At 37.1% G+C, this 21759-nt stretch overlaps 3 long non-coding RNA genes across 3 annotated transcripts; all 3 read left to right on the top strand.

The window, feature by feature from the left end:
• The first annotated feature begins 8162 nt into the window (after positions 1–8162).
• LOC110938055 lies at positions 8163–10044 on the top strand. The gene is made up of 3 exons (XR_002591171.2): positions 8163–8561; positions 9447–9528; positions 9916–10044. It is a non-coding gene; the product is annotated as an uncharacterized LOC110938055 (long non-coding RNA).
• A 2584-nt stretch (positions 10045–12628) lies between these two features.
• LOC110938048 lies at positions 12629–14703 on the top strand. The gene is made up of 3 exons (XR_002591169.2): positions 12629–13221; positions 14106–14187; positions 14575–14703. It is a non-coding gene; the product is annotated as an uncharacterized LOC110938048 (long non-coding RNA).
• Positions 14704–17287: 2584 nt separating this feature from the next.
• LOC110938040 lies at positions 17288–19362 on the top strand. Its single transcript, XR_002591168.2, has 3 exons — positions 17288–17880; positions 18765–18846; positions 19234–19362. It is a non-coding gene; the product is annotated as an uncharacterized LOC110938040 (long non-coding RNA).
• The last annotated feature ends 2397 nt before the right edge of the window (positions 19363–21759 follow it).

Here is a 21759-nt window from a genome sequence, read left to right on the forward strand (position 1 = left end):
AAGCGATTCATGGAAGCGAGAGGAAAGTGGAATCAGTTCCGGTAAAAAAGTCTCAGACAGGCGTGTGGAAAAATATCGGGGAAATAGGAAAAGAATTCAGTAAAAGGAATATTAACATCAACACGAGTTTATGCAGTAAAGTGGGTAAGGGTGACAAAACTCTATTTTGGGTGGATACATGGATCGGCAATGAACCACTGAGGGTAAAATATCCGTGCCTGTACCGTCTATCTACAAGGAAAAGAGCTAAAGTACAAGAGGCCTACAAGATTGTGAATGGGGGGATCCTATGGGATTGGACATGGAATAGAGCTCCGAATAGCGATGAGGAAAAATCGGAAATGGTATCTTTGAAGCAAAGTCTCCAGCAACATATTTTATCTAACAATGAAGATGTGTGGGTATGGAAACATTCTGAAAAGGAGGATTTCAGCGTGAAAAACGTGAGGTTACATCTGGGTCGAAATATCGATATAAACGTAGCACCCAATTCATTTTATTGGAACAACTGGGCAACGGCCAAAAGTTCGGCTTTTGTGTGGCGAGCGGCTGATGAAAAGATCCCGTCAGCAGTGGCTTTGGCGAACAGAAGTATGGAGTTACAGGAAACGAGCTGCAAAATATGTGGAGAAGGCGATGAAGATGCTGCCCATATTCTAATAAACTGCAATTTCGCGAGGAGGGTTTGGGAAGCGGTTCAGTTTTGGACAGGTTTTTCGTTGGCGAATGATGTTAGTAATGTGTATGATTTGCTGAAAAAAACCACAGAAAGTAATAAAAGCCGGTGCAAGAGAAAGATTCTACACGCGATCGCAATTCAAACTATGTGGCTCCTATGGAGGAATAGAAACGACAAAATATTCTCGGGGAGAAGTCGCACGGTTCAGATGATTATTGAAGAAATAAAATATGCATCTTTTCTAGGAGTGAGACAGAGATCTAAACACAGTTCAATTACAAAACAACAGTGGTGGGAATTTAGTCTGGATCTGTAGCTTTTCTTTTACCCTTTCTGTCCCTTTGTTTCTTTTTTGGTTTGTTTGATATTTGTATTCAGCTTCTGGCTGAGAACTTTTGTTTTTGTTTTTTTATATGAATGAAGTCTCGTTGGCGATTCAAAAAAAAAAAACAAAGAATGTGAGATTAAATATATAAATATAATATTTAATCTTGTAGCCTATATAATCATTTATATTATATTAGATCAAAATATATTTAATAACCTATTAATGATTAGTTGGTAATTGTTGATGGACCATATTACCCTTATTAACTAATTGGGTTTCCTCTTGGGTGTATAAATAAGGGGCTTATTAGAGAGTTAAAGGGTTACACACACATTACACAATCAAACCCTCATAACATCATTATTTTCGTGACTCTCTCCCCATAACCGAAACCTCCCTATTTCGGTTTTATCACCATCATTAACTTACACCCTAAGGAGGAACCAGATCATCCTGACAATCATGTCGAACTCAATGGCTGCATCTCTGACTGGATTCTCTGCTGGCCTGTCTGCTGTAACAGGTATTATTCATGTTTTCCATTACATTTAAACAGAACTGATCCAACATGTGGTATCAGAGCATATGTTGATAAATCAGTTCTGTTTTCGTATCCATTATTCTGGGATCAAAATCTGGAAAACGGAAGTTTTTGAAGTCATTAAAATCACGGCTGATTTCGAGTTCTAATGAGCCGAAATCACTGTTTCGGAAAAGTATGATTGACAAAATTGACTCGAAATCGTAATGGGTAACTTAGTATCCGAAATCTGTTAACTAAAATCTTAAAATTCAGGTTTCGGATCCCAGAATTATGTTTTAAATTTTTTAGGGTTCATCATAATGTTCTAAGAAAACTCGAAAGATTCATTAAGTTTTGGAATATAATCCGGATTAGTGGGTGTTTTTCTGTTTTTGATCTGAATTTTATCTACTAAAAATTTCGGAAACTGTTAAAAGATAATCGGTTATTATTTTCGAAATCTTTTGATAAGTTTAGATCAGCATTAAAACAGGAAACATTATCCCACATTCCCTAAAATTTCGAGTTTTCAGTTATCATCACAAAACAGCTGTTAATAAGGTTATAACTCGAGACCATGAGGTTGCTACTCGAGACCATGAGGTTGCTACTCGAGACCATAAGGTCATAACTCGAGACCATGAGGTTGCTACTCGAGACCATGAGGTTGCTACTCGAGACCATAAGGTTGCTACTCGAGACCATAAGGTCATAACTCGAGACCAAGGTTGCTACTCGAGACTAAGGTTGCTACTCGAGACCAAGGTTGCTACTCGAGACCAAGGTTGCTACTCGATATAATAAGGCTACAACTCGAGACTAAGGTTGCGACTGGAGACCTCATAACTCGAGATCTCAAAACTCAGTCGAAACCATGACTCGAAACCATGACTCGAGACCATGACTCGAGACCTCACTCGAGATCGCAAAACTTAGGCTGTTTAAATGTGAACTAAAACTTGGTTTGTTCGATCCGCGCTAACAGGTGGTTTGCTATTAAATACTTGGTTTTGTTAACACTTAATTAATTTATCAGAATCAGATAATTTTTTTTGCAAAACCAAAATAGCTTTACTTGAATAAGCTTCTGATGTATTAATTCTGGCCAAAGCTGATTTAATACATCTATTTATTGTTCAAAGTATTATTAAAGCTATGTTGAGTATGCATTACAAACCTGAAATGTCTTAATTCTGGCCAAAGCTGATTTAATTCATTTATGTTTAGCATGCTTGACAAGTGCATAACTAAAGTGATTGTCTCATTTCTGGCCAAAGCTGATTTGTCACGATTACTTTGCACACATACTTAAATGATTACACTTCTGGCCAAAGCTGATTTGTCTTCGTTTAAGTAGAATTTTAACTAAGTCTATTATTTTGATGTTAGTAATAGACATTATCACAGCTTCATAATTAAAATGGTCATTATTTATGCCTGCCTTAGTATAACAAGCCCATTAGATCACATTAGGACTTCTTCTTTTATATCATAACTTGCTCATCTTATTTCCACTATCAGCACCCAATTGCGGGATTCCACCTTTGACTGGTGATAACTTTGCTGAATGGAAGGATGCCCTCATGCTTACTCTAGGATTGCTAGACTTTGATTATGCTTTAAGAGAGAATAAGCCAGCGGACCTTACCCCTACAAGTACTGCTGCTGAGCAGATAGTCCATGATAAATGGACTAGGTGTAACCGCATGTCTCTCATGTTCATGAAGCAGTCCATTCATAACTCAATCAGAGAGGCCATTCCTGATTCTGAAGATGCCAAAGCCTATTTGGCTTCTGTAGAGAATCAATTCAAGGGAACATCAAAGGCACACGCAAGCACTCTTATCCTCAAGCTGGTGACAACTAAATATGATGGGAGGAGCGGCATTCGCGAACACATCATGATGATGCATGACATGGCCAATAAGCTGAAGGGCCTTGAGATGGAAATCAGCGATGGTTTTCTTGTTCACTTCATCATCACTTCGCTTCCTTCGTCCTATGAAGCATTCAAGATCAATTACAACACTCAGAAGGACAAATGGACGATGAGTGAGCTGATCGCTATGTGCGTGCAAGAGGAAGAGCGTATGAAGATGGATCGCACTACTGATGTTGCTAACTTCACCACCTCGAGCTCAAAGAAGAGGAAGAACGCTTATCCAAGAAAGGATGCTTCTAAGGTTCAAAAGCAAAATCCAAATCCTAATACAAGTACACCTTCCAGCTCTAAGAACTCCTTAGGCAAACCCTATTGCAAGTTCTGTAAGAAAACAGGACATAAGCAAAAGGAATGCCCTGACTTCAAGGAGTGGCTGGCTAAGAAAGGTAACGATTTTTTCATGATACTTGAGTCCTTTAATTTAAATGTTCCTGCTAATTCTTGGTGGTTTGATTATGGTTCTATGGTTCATGTTACCAATTCACTTCAGGGATTCCTTACAATCCGGAAGCTGGGAAGAAACCAAAGAACACTTAAAGTTGGGGATGATCGGGAATTAGAAGTGAAGGCCATAGGAACATTACAATTATTTTTGAAAACTGGTTTATGTATTAAACTTTATGATACCTTATATGTTCCTGAGGTAACTCGGAACCTTGTATCAGGACCAAAGTTAGACATGGACGGTTTTGTCGTTTCTCATGGTCATCGCAAACTCTCTATTCTCTATGATTCCGTTGTTTATGGTACTGGCATTCTGGATGGTGGTCTCTATAGATTAGAACTAGATGATAATTTTTCCAAATCTTTGTTGTCATATAATATAAATGAATCACTCACAAAGATGGAAAAGAAACAAATTCGAGACTTAGAGACTTCATCTATGTTGTGGCATCAACGTTTAGGCCACATCTCAAGAGAACGATTAAATCGTCTCGTAAAGGATGGAGTCTTACCTCCTCTCGATTTCATTGATTTTGGAACATGTGTCAAATGTCTTAAAGGCAAAATGACATCAGCGAATAAGAAAGGTGCCACTAGGAGCTCTAATTTATTAGAACTCATTCACACTGACATTAGTGGTCCCTATCAAATCGCTGGCATCACAGGACATACTTCATTTATCACTTTCATTGATGATTATTCTCGTTACATGTACTTGTATCTTATAAAGGAAAAGTCTGAATCTCTAACAACTTTTAAAGATTATAAAGCTGAAGTTGAAAAGCAATTAGATCGTCAAATTAAAGTTGTGAGATCAGACAGAGGCGGTGAATATTATGGAAGACATACTGATGTGGGTCAAGCTCCTGGTCCATTTTATGAGTTTTGTAAGGGCCAGGGGATTGTGAACCAATACACCATGCCTGGTACACCTCAGCAGAACGGTGTCGCTGAACGAAGAAATCGTACCCTTATGAACATGGTGCGCAGTATGTTAGCCAACACTAATTTACCATTATTCCTCTGGACTGAAGCGTTAAAAGCAGCTGTTCATATACTCAATAGAGTTCCTTCCAAGTCTGTCCCTAAAACTCCTTATGAACTTTGGACAGGAAGGAAACCGAGTCTTAAATATATGAAAGTATGGGGCTGCATTGCTGAAGCAAAATTATATAATCCTTTCCTAAGGAAACTTGACCCTAAAACAGTTACCTGTTTCTTTATCGGGGATCCTGATCATTCAAAGGGTTATCGTTTCTATTGTCCTTCCCATGTCACTCGTATTGTTGAAACCAAGCGTGCTGCGTTCCTGGAGGATTTCAAGGTCAGTGGGAGCAGTACCAACCCTTACGAAGAATTGCAAGAAGTACAAGACGCGGGGGGGAGAGACTCGTCGCTTACCATTACTCCGTTTACTCCTCTTGTACCCCATGCAACTGCACCTGAAGCCACTGCACAAACTCCATCTCCACAACCAGAACCCATCATACCTCATAACAAAGGCACATCAAACGCTCAAAACCAAGACAACGCTGAACCCGCAAATCAGCTCAGGAGGTCATCTAGGCAGAAACGACCTACTAATTGGGATGATTACGTTACCTACCTGACTGAAATGGATGCTGGAAAGCTCAATGATCCTATCTCTTATAATGAAGCCATTAACAGTGATCAGTCTTCTGAATGGAATAAAGCAATGATTGATGAGCTTGAATCCATGAAGAAAAATGACGTTTGGGATTTGGTAGAATTACCCAACGGTGTCAAACCTGTAGGTTGTAAATGGGTGTTCAAAACAAAACTGGATCCGAATGGGAACGTTGAACGCTACAAAGCGAGATTGGTTGCAAAGGGCTACACTCAGAAAGAGGGAATTGATTATCAAGAGACGTTTTCACCTGTCTCTCGTAAAGATTCATTAAGGATCGTTATGGCCCTAGTAGCTCATTTTGATTTAGAGCTACATCAGATGGACGTCAAAACTGCTTTCCTTAACGGAGACTTAGACGAAGATGTTTACATGAAACAACCTGAAGGCTTTAAACCTGAAGGTCAGGAGCATCTAGTCTGTAAGTTGAAGAAATCCATTTATGGGTTAAAACAAGCATCACGTCAATGGTACCTCAAGTTTGATGAAGTCATGAAGAGGCAAGGTTTTATGAAGAATCAAGTGGATCAATGCACCTACCTCAAGATGAGTGGGAGTAATTTTACTATACTTGTCCTTTACGTAGATGATATTCTATTGGCAAGTAATAGTTTAGACATGTTGCATGAGTCGAAGCGGTTACTCTCGCATAACTTCGACATGAAGGATCTCGGAGATGCTTCTTACGTCATTGGCATCGAAATTCACCGAGATAGACACAAAGGGATCTTAGGATTGTCTCAAAAGACTTACATAGATCGTGTCCTTACACGTTACAACATGCAACAGTGCAAACCCTCCGTCGCTCCAGTAGTTAAGGGAGATGTTTTCGGTTCATTCCAGTGTCCGACAACAGAGGTTGAAAAGGAGCAAATGAGCCAGATACCTTACGCGTCAGTAGTCGGGAGCCTGATGTATGCTCAAGTCTGTACTCGCCCAGATATCGCTTATATTGCTGGAATGCTAGGCCGTTATCAGACTAATCCTGGCCTAGATCACTGGAAAGCAGCTAAGAAGGTCCTCAGATATCTGCAAGGGACGAAAGACTATAAACTGACTTATAGAAGAAGTGATCACTTAGAAGTGGTAGGTTATTCTGATTCTGACTTTGCCAAATGCAAAGATGACAAGAAATCCACTTCGGGCTACATCTTTATGTTAGCAGGCGGACCTATCTCATGGAAGAGTCATAAACAACAGTTAACTACAACTTCCACAATGATGGCAGAATACATTGCTGTTTACAACACAACCTGTCATGGAATGTTGCTTAGAAATCTGATCACTGGACTCAAAATCGTTAATTCCATTTCTAGACCATTGAAGCTTTACTGTGATAACTCAGCTGCCGTTAGTTTCTCGAACAGTAACAGTTCGACTGGAGCTGGTTTATATCTCGATACAAAATACTTGTTTGTACGTGAACGAGTTGAGGAAAATAATCTTTGTATTGAGTATATTAGTACTAAAGATATGCTAGCGGATCCGATGACTAAAGGTCTCCCACCTAAAGTTTTCGAAGAACATGTATCGAATATAGGACTTACTAAAGACCTTATTTAATGGCATATTGTACTAGCTTATGTTTTAATTAATAAAAATTTCCTCAGTTTGATTTTGTATGTCTCTAACATATGTTCTGCCGGTGTAATGACATATAGACAAATATAAATACAAATCAGACGCTAAAGGGCTTATACATATTTTGATCGTAACTATTAGGTTTTAAATTGAGGCTATAGTATGGTTAATGGGGGCCCTGAGTCGAATGATGATTCAACGGCTGTATTTCTCTGCTATAGTTCTTGGTTTAAAGCTAAAATGAGTGTTAACTCCTGGCCAGGCTTACCTAATACTCATGATAAATGATTACTTAGCTAAGTGGGAGAATGTGAGATTAAATATATAAATATAATATTTAATCTTGTAGCCTATATAATCATTTATATTATATTAGATCAAAATATATTTAATAACCTATTAATGATTAGTTGGTAATTGTTGATGGACCATATTACCCTTATTAACTAATTGGGTTTCCTCTTGGGTGTATAAATAAGGGGCTTATTAGAGAGTTAAAGGGTTACACACACATTACACAATCAAACCCTCATAACATCATTATTTTCGTGACTCTCTCCCCATAACCGAAACCTCCCTATTTCGGTTTTATCACCATCATTAACTTACACCCTAAGGAGGAACCAGATCATCCTGACAATCATGTCGAACTCAATTGTAACGCCTCGTATTTTCGTATTTATATATTTTAGAAAATTCAAGTTCGTTTTCTATTTTTAGAAAATCAGATCGAAAAACGAAATAAAAACGTCAAATGACGCATTTTTACGCGTTTTTAACGCAATCGACAACGAACGCGTCACATAGCGATTACCGACACCATCTTACGTGTTTTCAAACCTAAAACGACATTATACGACATGTTACGATGCTTGGCTTTGGAAACGGACCTCGTAGACCCGACCGGGCTATCCAAAAACCCTAGAAACGAGTTAGCGGGCCTTGGCCCAACACACAAAACCCTATCCTATAAAAACAAACTTACACACACATACAGGCCGCACTCTCTGTTTCCTCTCTAGCTCTGGCAACCGGAGCCGCTTTTCCGGCGGGTTTTCCGGCCATCCGACCTCCGGCCACGCACAACACCCACCACCTCCACTCTCCGCCTTAAACCACCATCACCCTCTCATCTCTCTGTTACAATAACATCATCGGAGTTCATGGGATACGTCACCAGACACTACCGGAGATACACGGGGACCGATGGAAGCCGTTTCTTCTTGTTTCGAAGTTCGCCGGGACATTCGGAATTCGCGACAGAACATACGGATCAACGTCTTGGCCACTGTTAAAGTATATTAACTTTTGATTTCAAGCACCGAGGAAAGCCGACATCATCGGAGAATGTATTCGTCACGGGAACAATCCTGTCGTCGCCGGAGATCGGAAACCCGCGAGTGTTCTTTCGATTCGGTATAACATCCTTTCTGTTGTTAATCCTTCCTTCCTTTCCTTTCATGTACACATTAATCTAAGAAGGAGCATGGTTACATGTTTGAACATGCTCCAAGTTCGCTTAGTGTTGCTGATGTTTTATTAAATGAAGATGGTAACTTATTTAACTCATAAATAAAAATAAAACCCAAGTCAGTCAGATTTTGATGTTGTATAACAGAGGTTTGTTCGGTTTGTTTGAAACAAAAGAAAATGGCGGGTGGGTTTTCTATTGGTTTGCTGGGTTCTCTGTAAAGAAAGAGATGAACACTTGAATGATGTTCAATTGAATAAAAAGGAATTAACATATTTGTATTCTGTCGATGCATATTGTTTTTTTTTCTTTTCTTTCTTTCCTTTTTTTTTTGTAAGGAAGATGACAAACAGTAGCATATTATCATTGATATGTTTATTCTACTACTAACAATAAAATATAATTTAAATTAGTACATACCTATATGTAAATATTATTTACTAATTGTAGCCATGAATTGTGTATTTTGAAAACATGGTAGTACCATTCACATGTGTGGCCAAAATAAGGTACAGGAAGGAAATACTCATGATTTTGTTGAGTTATGCGAGTCATGCCAATTGTGAGTATAATCATGTCTATCAAAAGAACTAATAATTTTTTTTTATTAAAACATTTCACTCTATTAACATGACAATTATATTTTTAGTCATTTTATTGTTACTTTTTTTTGTATCATAATATTTATAACTTTTAGACCAAGTTATTGATGGTAATTATTGTGATAAAATGTAGAATCTAATTAATTAAATTGTAAATCATAAACATTAGGGATTATATCTAATCTACAACTTTTAACGAGTTCATTACGTGTTATTCTAAATATCTAGGATAACCAATACGCTCGCTCTCTTAGATTCTTCTAAATCTCTACTCGTGCGATAATTCAAGGAATCCTCAAACGCAACCAATGTGAGCATACTCGACCCTTTTTTACGCTTTAAAGCATTTTTGGGTGCAACATGTATCAACTAACAAAATCCACTTTATACAATCAAACATATTCGACCACTCAATCCATCGAACATGTTATTTGTTATGCTTAGGTTGTTTATGCATGTTAGTTCCAACTTGTATATCCATGCTAATTGTTATGCTCAGGTTGTTTATGCATGTTAGTTTCAACTTGTGTATCCATGCTATTTTCTTTACGCTTAGGTTGTTCATATATGCTAGATTCAACTTGAATGTAAATTGCCACGTTGGATTGAGATAAACTTTTATACTTATACTTATATTCAAACTTGTATGCTCGCCATTACCTTTTGTATTGATCTATGCTTTTAATACATGTTGCAGGATTCTGATGAAGCAGTAAATCTAGTAGGATTGCCTAGAAACGCATTTAAACTTTAATACTTGTTGTATCGTAATTTATTTTCAAGCATGTTGTATTTTGTTTCCAAACCTTGTATTAAACCGTTTTTAATGAGATGAAATTTTAGTTCTTTTATGCTTATCGTTATTCAAATTTGTTATATTCTAGTTCAAGCAATGTAAAAAGTAATTATTAAATACTTGACACAAATAGCGTTGTGAAGTCTCTTCAATCTAGTTTTCGTCTCATCCTGATGTTTCCGCCATCGGTTGGGGTGTGATAGATTGGTATCAGAGCCATAACTATAGGGAATTAGGAAAATTGCTATGCTTTTGACCTAGTCTATAGTTTAGGTACCTATACTTGACCATTCTTGTTTCATGCTTTTAAGACACTCAAATTCTTCCTACTTTGCTTCTTTCTATTTTTTTGTCATAATTAAACGATTCGTTCATCCTAAGGGATTATACGCAAATTACACGCTAAGGACTTGAAGACGCTCATATTCCACAATCCAAACGACTCATCAAAATAGGGGTGAATCCCGCCTTTGGTGACGAATTTCAATCTATCCATCATGTTATTTTGCACGAAATTTACCACCAAGTCAGGAGTGACATCCCTATCTTGATGGAAATTTCCACTTTATATTCTCGTGGATCCCTGTTGACGACTCAAGATCATATCTTGTTTCGTTCAATAAACCACATTATGGGGACGAAATTGTCAAGCTAGGATTGATATCCACACCTTGATGACTGGTTCCATTCTTCGATTTTCAATCTCGTCAAAGTTTCGTATTTTCGATCGAATTAGGGACATGTATTAACCAGAAGGGTAAAATACCGCTACTCGCCTGTCGACGAGAGTATTTTACCTATTAGGCCAAAGCATGCCTCCGTAATTCGAAAGGACTTACGGGTCACTTTGGAATAGTCGAAGTTTCTAAACCCGAAACGTTCCAATATTTTATCAAACCCCTCTTTTATGCTATCTCAACATTTATGTGATTTAATACTTGTTATCCCGTTCATTTCAAAACCAATGTTATACTAAAATCGAATTATCATCCAACCATTCAATACATACATACTAATAGTTATACTTGGTTCGGGATTACTGGGTGATTCTTATGTGATAAACTTGTCATTAACTTTGATCAAAGCCACAACTTAACATGTATAGCGCTTGTGTAGCGCTATAGGAGTAGCGCCCGCCCGTATTCTTGAGGTCATGTTAAGACATTTTGCGGTACACGATGGATTGACAATTAGTCATTAACTTTGATCAAAGCCACAACTTAACATGTATAGCGCTTGTGTAGCGCTATAGGAGTAGCGCCCGCCCGTATTCTTGAGGTCATGTTAAGACATTTTGCGGTACACGATGGATTGACCTGTTTATTCGCATGCCAGTAATGCGTTAATCTTGATTAACTAAAGTATGTCGTGTGGATTGTTCAATGATTTTTTTTTACATATGCTAATGCTAGTTATACTTGATTCGGGATTTCTGGAACATTCTTATGTGATAAACCTGTCATTAACTTCGCAAGAAGCCACAACTTAACATGTATAGCGCTTGTGTAGCGCTATAGGAGTAGCGCCCGCCCGTATTCTTGAGGTCATGTTAAGACATTTTGCGGTACACGATGGATTGACCTGTTTATTCGCATGCCAGTAATGCGTTAATCTTGATTAACTAAAGTATGTCGTGTGGATTGTTCAATGATTTTTTTTTACATATGCTAATGCTAGTTATACTTGATTCGGGATTTCTGGAACATTCTTATGTGATAAACCTGTCATTAACTTCGCAAGAAGCCACACCTTAACATGTATAGCGCTTGTGTAGCGCTATAGGAGTAGCGCACCGCCCGTATTCTAGTGGTCATGTTAAGTTAACAACATTACACCCTTTTCGTTGCGACGATGTGGGGTAGTCAACATTGCGGTACACGATGGTTTGACATGTTTACTCACATGCCAGTAATACGTTAATCTTGGTTAACTAAGTATATCATGTGATTGTTCAAAGACTTCACTCCTACTCTATACTCTCTCATACTTAAACAAAATCATGCTTACATACCTAAATCTTTATACGTTATCACACGCACACATTCATACTCGTAATACGATAATGTACCCTGACCCGTACACTACTAGTACAAACTATGCGGATCATGCACGTACCAAAATAATCGCGGATGCATACGTGATTATATTGGTAGATGCATGAAAACCATAGTAGGTTCTATTGTGTATCATAACACGAGTCGCGAAACGGACGTAACATGATATGAACATGGTGGATACGCCGCTGGTACGTCCTATATATAAGTGTTCCTACCATATTACCAAACTTTCGTAAAAACGTGCCATGAGAAATTCGGTGTTTCCTCATACCTCATTGAATGCAAACTTTGATCACACACCACCCATTTCTCGGTTATACCCAAAACACACTTCGAAAATGCCTTCTTGAATAAATTTCGGGACGAAATTTCCAAAAGTAGGGGAGACTGTAACGCCTCGTATTTTCGTATTTATATATTTTAGAAAATTCAAGTTCGTTTTCTATTTTTAGAAAATCAGATCGAAAAACGAAATAAAAACGTCAAATGACGCATTTTTACGCGTTTTTAACGCAATCGACAACGAACGCGTCACATAGCGATTACCGACACCATCTTACGTGTTTTCAAACCTAAAACAACATTATACGACATGTTACGATGCTTGGCTTTGGAAACGGACCTCGTAGACCCGACCGGGCTATCCAAAAACCCTAGAAACGAGTTAGCGGGCCTTGGCCCAACACACAAAACCCTATCCTATAAAAACAAACTTACACACACACATACAGGCCGCACTCTCTGTTTCCTCTCTAGCTCTGGCAACCGGAGCCGCTTTTCCGGCGGGTTTTCCGGCCATCCGACCTCCGGCCACGCACAACACCCACCACCTCCACTCTCCGCCTTAAACCACCATCACCCTCTCATCTCTCTGTTACAATAACATCATCGGAGTTCATGGGATACGTCACCAGACACTACCGGAGATACACGGGGACCGATGGAAGCCGTTTCTTCTTGTTTCGAAGTTCGCCGGGACATTCGGAATTCGCGACAGAACATACGGATCAACGTCTTGGCCACTGTTAAAGTATATTAACTTTTGATTTCAAGCACCGAGGAAAGCCGACATCATCGGAGAATGTATTCGTCACGGGAACAATCCTGTCGTCGCCGGAGATCGGAAACCCGCGAGTGTTCTTTCGATTCGGTATAACATCCTTTCTGTTGTTAATCCTTCCTTCCTTTCCTTTCATGTACACATTAATCTAAGAAGGAGCATGGTTACATGTTTGAACATGCTCCAAGTTCGCTTAGTGTTGCTGATGTTTTATTAAATGAAGATGGTAACTTATTTAACTCATAAATAAAAATAAAACCCAAGTCAGTCAGATTTTGATGTTGTATAACAGAGGTTTGTTCGGTTTGTTTGAAACAAAAGAAAATGGCGGGTGGGTTTTCTATTGGTTTGCTGGGTTCTCTGTAAAGAAAGAGATGAACACTTGAATGATGTTCAATTGAATAAAAAGGAATTAACATATTTGTATTCTGTCGATGCATATTGTTTTTTTTTCTTTTCTTTCTTTCCTTTTTTTTTGTAAGGAAGATGACAAACAGTAGCATATTATCATTGATATGTTTATTCTACTACTAACAATAAAATATAATTTAAATTAGTACATACCTATATGTAAATATTATTTACTAATTGTAGCCATGAATTGTGTATTTTGAAAACATGGTAGTACCATTCACATGTGTGGCCAAAATAAGGTACAGGAAGGAAATACTCATGATTTTGTTGAGTTATGCGAGTCATGCCAATTGTGAGTATAATCATGTCTATCAAAAGAACTAATAATTTTTTTTTATTAAAACATTTCACTCTATTAACATGACAATTATATTTTTAGTCATTTTATTGTTACTTTTTTTTGTATCATAATATTTATAACTTTTAGACCAAGTTATTGATGGTAATTATTGTGATAAAATGTAGAATCTAATTAATTAAATTGTAAATCATAAACATTAGGGATTATATCTAATCTACAACTTTTAACGAGTTCATTACGTGTTATTCTAAATATCTAGGATAACCAATACGCTCGCTCTCTTAGATTCTTCTAAATCTCTACTCGTGCGATAATTCAAGGAATCCTCAAACGCAACCAATGTGAGTATACTCGACCCTTTTTTACGCTTTAAAGCATTTTTGGGTGCAACATGTATCAACTAACAAAATCCACTTTATACAATCAAACATATTCGACCACTCAATCCATCGAACATGTTATTTGTTATGCTTAGATTGTTTATGCATGTTAGTTCCAACTTGTATATCCATGCTAATTGTTATGCTCAGGTTGTTTATGCATGTTAGTTTCAACTTGTGTATCCATGCTATTTTCTTTACGCTTAGGTTGTTCATATATGCTAGATTCAACTTGAATGTAAATTGCCACGTTGGATTGAGATAAACTTTTATACTTATACTTATATTCAAACTTGTATGCTCGCCATTACCTTTTGTATTGATCTATGCTTTTAATACATGTTGCAGGATTCTGATGAAGCAGTAAATCTAGTAGGATTGCCTAGAAACGCATTTAAACTTTAATACTTGTTGTATCGTAATTTATTTTCAAGCATGTTGTATTTTGTTTCCAAACCTTGTATTAAACCGTTTTTAATGAGATGAAATTTTAGTTCTTTTATGCTTATCGTTATTCAAATTTGTTATATTCTAGTTCAAGCAATGTAAAAAGTAATTATTAAATACTTGACACAAATAGCGTTGTGAAGTCTCTTCAATCTAGTTTTCGTCTCATCCTGATGTTTCCGCCATCGGTTGGGGTGTGACAGATTGGTATCAGAGCCATAACTATAGGGAATTAGGAAAATTGCTATGCTTTTGACCTAGTCTATAGTTTAGGTACCTATACTTGACCATTCTTGTTTCATGCTTTTAAGACACTCAAATTCTTCCTACTTTGCTTCTTTCTATTTTTTTGTCATAATTAAACGATTCGTTCATCCTAAGGGATTATACGCAAATTACACGCTAAGGACTTGAAGACGCTCATATTCCACAATCCAAACGACTCATCAAAATAGGGGTGAATCCCGCCTTTGGTGACGAATTTCAATCTATCCATCATGTTATTTTGCACGAAATTTACCACCAAGTCAGGAGTGACATCCCTATCTTGATGGAAATTTCCACTTTATATTCTCGTGGATCCCTGTTGACGACTCAAGATCATATCTTGTTTCGTTCAATAAACCACATTATGGGGACGAAATTGTCAAGCTAGGATTGATATCCACACCTTGAGGACTGGTTCCATTCTTCGATTTTCAATCTCGTCAAAGTTTCGTATTTTCGATCGAATTAGGGACATGTATTAACCAGAAGGGTAAAATACCGCTACTCGCCTGTCGACGAGAGTATTTTACCTATTAGGCCAAAGCATGCCTCCGTAATTCGAAAGGACTTACGGGTCACTTTGGAATAGTCGAAGTTTCTAAACCCGAAACGTTCCAATATTTTATCAAACCCCTCTTTTATGCTATCTCAACATTTATGTGATTTAATACTTGTTATCCCGTTCATTTCAAAACCAATGTTATACTAAAATCGAATTATCATCCAACCATTCAATACATACATACTAATAGTTATACTTGGTTCGGGATTACTGGGTGATTCTTATGTGATAAACTTGTCATTAACTTTGATCAAAGCCACAACTTAACATGTATAGCGCTTGTGTAGCGCTATAGGAGTAGCGCCCGCCCGTATTCTTGAGGTCATGTTAAGACATTTTGCGGTACACGATGGATTGACAATTAGTCATTAACTTTGATCAAAGCCACAACTTAACATGTATAGCGCTTGTGTAGCGCTATAGGAGTAGCGCCCGCCCGTATTCTTGAGGTCATGTTAAGACATTTTGCGGTACACGATGGATTGACCTGTTTATTCGCATGCCAGTAATGCGTTAATCTTGATTAACTAAAGTATGTCGTGTGGATTGTTCAATGATTTTTTTTTACATATGCTAATGCTAGTTATACTTGATTCGGGATTTCTGGAACATTCTTATGTGATAAACCTGTCATTAACTTCGCAAGAAGCCACAACTTAACATGTATAGCGCTTGTGTAGCGCTATAGGAGTAGCGCCCGCCCGTATTCTTGAGGTCATGTTAAGACATTTTGCGGTACACGATGGATTGACCTGTTTATTCGCATGCCAGTAATGCGTTAATCTTGATTAACTAAAGTATGTCGTGTGGATTGTTCAATGATTTTTTTTTACATATGCTAATGCTAGTTATACTTGATTCGGGATTTCTGGAACATTCTTATGTGATAAACCTGTCATTAACTTCGCAAGAAGCCACACCTTAACATGTATAGCGCTTGTGTAGCGCTATAGGAGTAGCGCACCGCCCGTATTCTAGTGGTCATGTTAAGTTAACAACATTACACCCTTTTCGTTGCGACGATGTGGGGTAGTCAACATTGCGGTACACGATGGTTTGACATGTTTACTCACATGCCAGTAATACGTTAATCTTGGTTAACTAAGTATATCATGTGATTGTTCAAAGACTTCACTCCTACTCTATACTCTCTCATACTTAAACAAAATCATGCTTACATACCTAAATCTTTATACGTTATCACACGCACACATTCATACTCGTAATACGATAATGTACCCTGACCCGTACACTACTAGTACAAACTATGCGGATCATGCACGTACCAAAATAATCGCGGATGCATACGTGATTATATTGGTAGATGCATGAAAACCATAGTAGGTTCTATTGTGTATCATAACACGAGTCGCGAAACGGACGTAACATGATATGAACATGGTGGATACGCCGCTGGTACGTCCTATATATAAGTGTTCCTACCATATTACCAAACTTTCGTAAAAACGTGCCATGAGAAATTCGGTGTTTCCTCATACCTCATTGAATGCAAACTTTGATCACACACCACCCATTTCTCGGTTATACCCAAAACACACTTCGAAAATGCCTTCTTGAATAAATTTCGGGACGAAATTTCCAAAAGTAGGGGAGACTGTAACGCCTCGTATTTTCGTATTTATATATTTTAGAAAATTCAAGTTCGTTTTCTATTTTTAGAAAATCAGATCGAAAAACGAAATAAAAACGTCAAATGACGCATTTTTACGCGTTTTTAACGCAATCGACAACGAACGCGTCACATAGCGATTACCGACACCATCTTACGTGTTTTCAAACCTAAAACAACATTATACGACATGTTACGATGCTTGGCTTTGGAAACGGACCTCGTAGACCCGACCGGGCTATCCAAAAACCCTAGAAACGAGTTAGCGGGCCTTGGCCCAACACACAAAACCCTATCCTATAAAAACAAACTTACACACACACATACAGGCCGCACTCTCTGTTTCCTCTCTAGCTCTGGCAACCGGAGCCGCTTTTCCGGCGGGTTTTCCGGCCATCCGACCTCCGGCCACGCACAACACCCACCACCTCCACTCTCCGCCTTAAACCACCATCACCCTCTCATCTCTCTGTTACAATAACATCATCGGAGTTCATGGGATACGTCACCAGACACTACCGGAGATACACGGGGACCGATGGAAGCCGTTTCTTCTTGTTTCGAAGTTCGCCGGGACATTCGGAATTCGCGACAGAACATACGGATCAACGTCTTGGCCACTGTTAAAGTATATTAACTTTTGATTTCAAGCACCGAGGAAAGCCGACATCATCGGAGAATGTATTCGTCACGGGAACAATCCTGTCGTCGCCGGAGATCGGAAACCCGCGAGTGTTCTTTCGATTCGGTATAACATCCTTTCTGTTGTTAATCCTTCCTTCCTTTCCTTTCATGTACACATTAATCTAAGAAGGAGCATGGTTACATGTTTGAACATGCTCCAAGTTCGCTTAGTGTTGCTGATGTTTTATTAAATGAAGATGGTAACTTATTTAACTCATAAATAAAAATAAAACCCAAGTCAGTCAGATTTTGATGTTGTATAACAGAGGTTTGTTCGGTTTGTTTGAAACAAAAGAAAATGGCGGGTGGGTTTTCTATTGGTTTGCTGGGTTCTCTGTAAAGAAAGAGATGAACACTTGAATGATGTTCAATTGAATAAAAAGGAATTAACATATTTGTATTCTGTCGATGCATATTGTTTTTTTTTCTTTTCTTTCTTTCCTTTTTTTTTGTAAGGAAGATGACAAACAGTAGCATATTATCATTGATATGTTTATTCTACTACTAACAATAAAATATAATTTAAATTAGTACATACCTATATGTAAATATTATTTACTAATTGTAGCCATGAATTGTGTATTTTGAAAACATGGTAGTACCATTCACATGTGTGGCCAAAATAAGGTACAGGAAGGAAATACTCATGATTTTGTTGAGTTATGCGAGTCATGCCAATTGTGAGTATAATCATGTCTATCAAAAGAACTAATAATTTTTTTTTATTAAAACATTTCACTCTATTAACATGACAATTATATTTTTAGTCATTTTATTGTTACTTTTTTTTGTATCATAATATTTATAACTTTTAGACCAAGTTATTGATGGTAATTATTGTGATAAAATGTAGAATCTAATTAATTAAATTGTAAATCATAAACATTAGGGATTATATCTAATCTACAACTTTTAACGAGTTCATTACGTGTTATTCTAAATATCTAGGATAACCAATACGCTCGCTCTCTTAGATTCTTCTAAATCTCTACTCGTGCGATAATTCAAGGAATCCTCAAACGCAACCAATGTGAGTATACTCGACCCTTTTTTACGCTTTAAAGCATTTTTGGGTGCAACATGTATCAACTAACAAAATCCACTTTATACAATCAAACATATTCGACCACTCAATCCATCGAACATGTTATTTGTTATGCTTAGATTGTTTATGCATGTTAGTTCCAACTTGTATATCCATGCTAATTGTTATGCTCAGGTTGTTTATGCATGTTAGTTTCAACTTGTGTATCCATGCTATTTTCTTTACGCTTAGGTTGTTCATATATGCTAGATTCAACTTGAATGTAAATTGCCACGTTGGATTGAGATAAACTTTTATACTTATACTTATATTCAAACTTGTATGCTCGCCATTACCTTTTGTATTGATCTATGCTTTTAATACATGTTGCAGGATTCTGATGAAGCAGTAAATCTAGTAGGATTGCCTAGAAACGCATTTAAACTTTAATACTTGTTGTATCGTAATTTATTTTCAAGCATGTTGTATTTTGTTTCCAAACCTTGTATTAAACCGTTTTTAATGAGATGAAATTTTAGTTCTTTTATGCTTATCGTTATTCAAATTTGTTATATTCTAGTTCAAGCAATGTAAAAAGTAATTATTAAATACTTGACACAAATAGCGTTGTGAAGTCTCTTCAATCTAGTTTTCGTCTCATCCTGATGTTTCCGCCATCGGTTGGGGTGTGACATCAATGGCTGCATCTCTGACTGGATTCTCTGCTGGCCTGTCTGCTGTAACAGGTATTATTCATGTTTTCCATTACATTTAAACAGAACTGATCCAACAAAGAAAATTTGGGGGTAGAATTGATTTTTTAAAAGGAACATGTGGTGCTTTTTTAAATGGTTTGGCGTCCACACCACTTCGACGCGGCATGGCTTCCACGTCCAGAACGCACACCCTTATAATAACAGTTCAAACAGCCCATGGCTTTATAGCCTAGTGGTATTTTGGGGGTGGAATAAGGCTTTGGGACCAATAGGTCCTGAGTTCGATTCCCATAAAGGGGTTTTTCCCATATTTATTGGGTTTCCTCCTGAATTGGTGTATAGGTATTATGTCTAGTGAAGATGGATATGATCGGGTGGTTCCGCAAGTGGTCCGTCAGTGATCCAAAATTTGTCGTTAAAAAAAAATAAATAAATAACAGTTCAGACAAAAGAGAGTAAAATAAAAAGAGTACTAATTTAAATAAATAACATTAAATTATGTACACATTTTGCTTTAATTGTACATAAGACAATTATTAACTGCCTATTTTTCTCTCGGTCACTCTCTCGCATTAAATCTTTCAAAAACTATGTTGTTGAAATTCTAGCTAAAATTTAATTTTGTAATTTTTTTTTTTTTGAAAAGCTTATTTCATTAAAAAAACACACCCAAGCCCGAAAACCGGGCCGGGAAAACAACCAAAAACTACAAGCTACTTAAATACAAATTTACACCAATCAATCCAAGAAATCGACCTACCCTTAGCTCTATTCTTATACCACAAAAACCCCATAGACTTGACCTCGCTGAAAATACTATCAACCTTAACGACGGCATCTGAGAAAATCGCCTTATTACGCATAAGCCAGAGGAACCAACACGCAGAGAACATGATACCATGCAGAGCCTCTTTTGCTTCGGATCTGAGAGGGCAAACCTTGTGGAAATCCAGCAAATCTTTGACGGAGAACGCATATATAGGCGGGATGCGACACCAAACACTAATCTTCTGCCAAAGGACAGCCGCGATATAACATGAAGTGAACAAATGAGACACCGATTCTTCCGCGATTTAATTTTGTAATTAACATATTATTATATAAATATGCACATGATGACTTTAAAATGGAAATATTTATTAGTGCGACCACAATTAGGATCATTTAAACAAATTGTTGAAAGTCTAATACAATTTCTCCGTAACCATTATTGTAAAGAGACTTTCCTTTCATTCTCACAAGAATAACATGTAAAAAGAAAAGTAAACTACGTCAACGACACAATTTTTCGTAAGGCATGAGAAATTACGGCTATAGCCACTACCGTTCTCTCAAACCACACGATTACTGTTGTTCAATTTCTTGAATTTAGAGTTGTATGCGATTGAATTATTCGAGAAAACCACTGAAATAATTTGATCTGAGAGGGATTCCACGCCTCTCTGATTATCCGTTGATTTCTAAATTCCCTAACAGAGAACAATAAGGAGGGCGACTTCCTTGGCCGGGCCTGGTCAACATATTTTTTTTTTTTGGTTTTAAGTTTCTTATTTATTTATTTATTTATTTATTCTATTATTTTTATGGTTAAAAGGTAATTTTAACACTTTTGATGGTCATTTATGCCAAGCACTTTAGACGTTCAATTTAAATGAACAATAACTTCAATTTACCAGTTTTATGATTGTCAAAATTTACTATGTAAAGAAATATCATTTTAATAGTATAAAATGAACAATAAATTGGTGCATAGAATCAATACTTTGGGATATCATTTTTAAGACCAAACAGATAACAAGGAGACATTTATCACAAGTGATGAGTATGGAAACAATATGTGACATCCTATGAAATACAGATATCAGGGAAGATAGAAGCTTTAGAGCAACTAAAGTTAGGTATTGAAAACAATGTTTTGAATAACTTAGCTGTACAGTAATCGAATAAGCAGTTCTATCGGTTTAGTGATCGTACCGGTTTAAAAATATAGAAGACAGATGTAAAATAAAAAATGAAAGAATAATGGATTTTAATAATTACAACTATTAGCCGTTGGCCAGCAACGGCTCCAACTTAAAAAATAATCAGTGGTGATCTCACATTTTCACATATAGTAAACCAATGGACTTTTGCTAACATAAAAGGAAAAAAAGGACAAAAAGCAATTAAGGTTATGTTAGTAAAGGTCCATTGGTTTACGATA

This window comes from Helianthus annuus, chromosome 6 (assembly GCF_002127325.2).
Source record: "Helianthus annuus cultivar XRQ/B chromosome 6, HanXRQr2.0-SUNRISE, whole genome shotgun sequence".
In the NCBI taxonomy this organism is placed as follows: domain Eukaryota; kingdom Viridiplantae; phylum Streptophyta; class Magnoliopsida; order Asterales; family Asteraceae; genus Helianthus; species Helianthus annuus.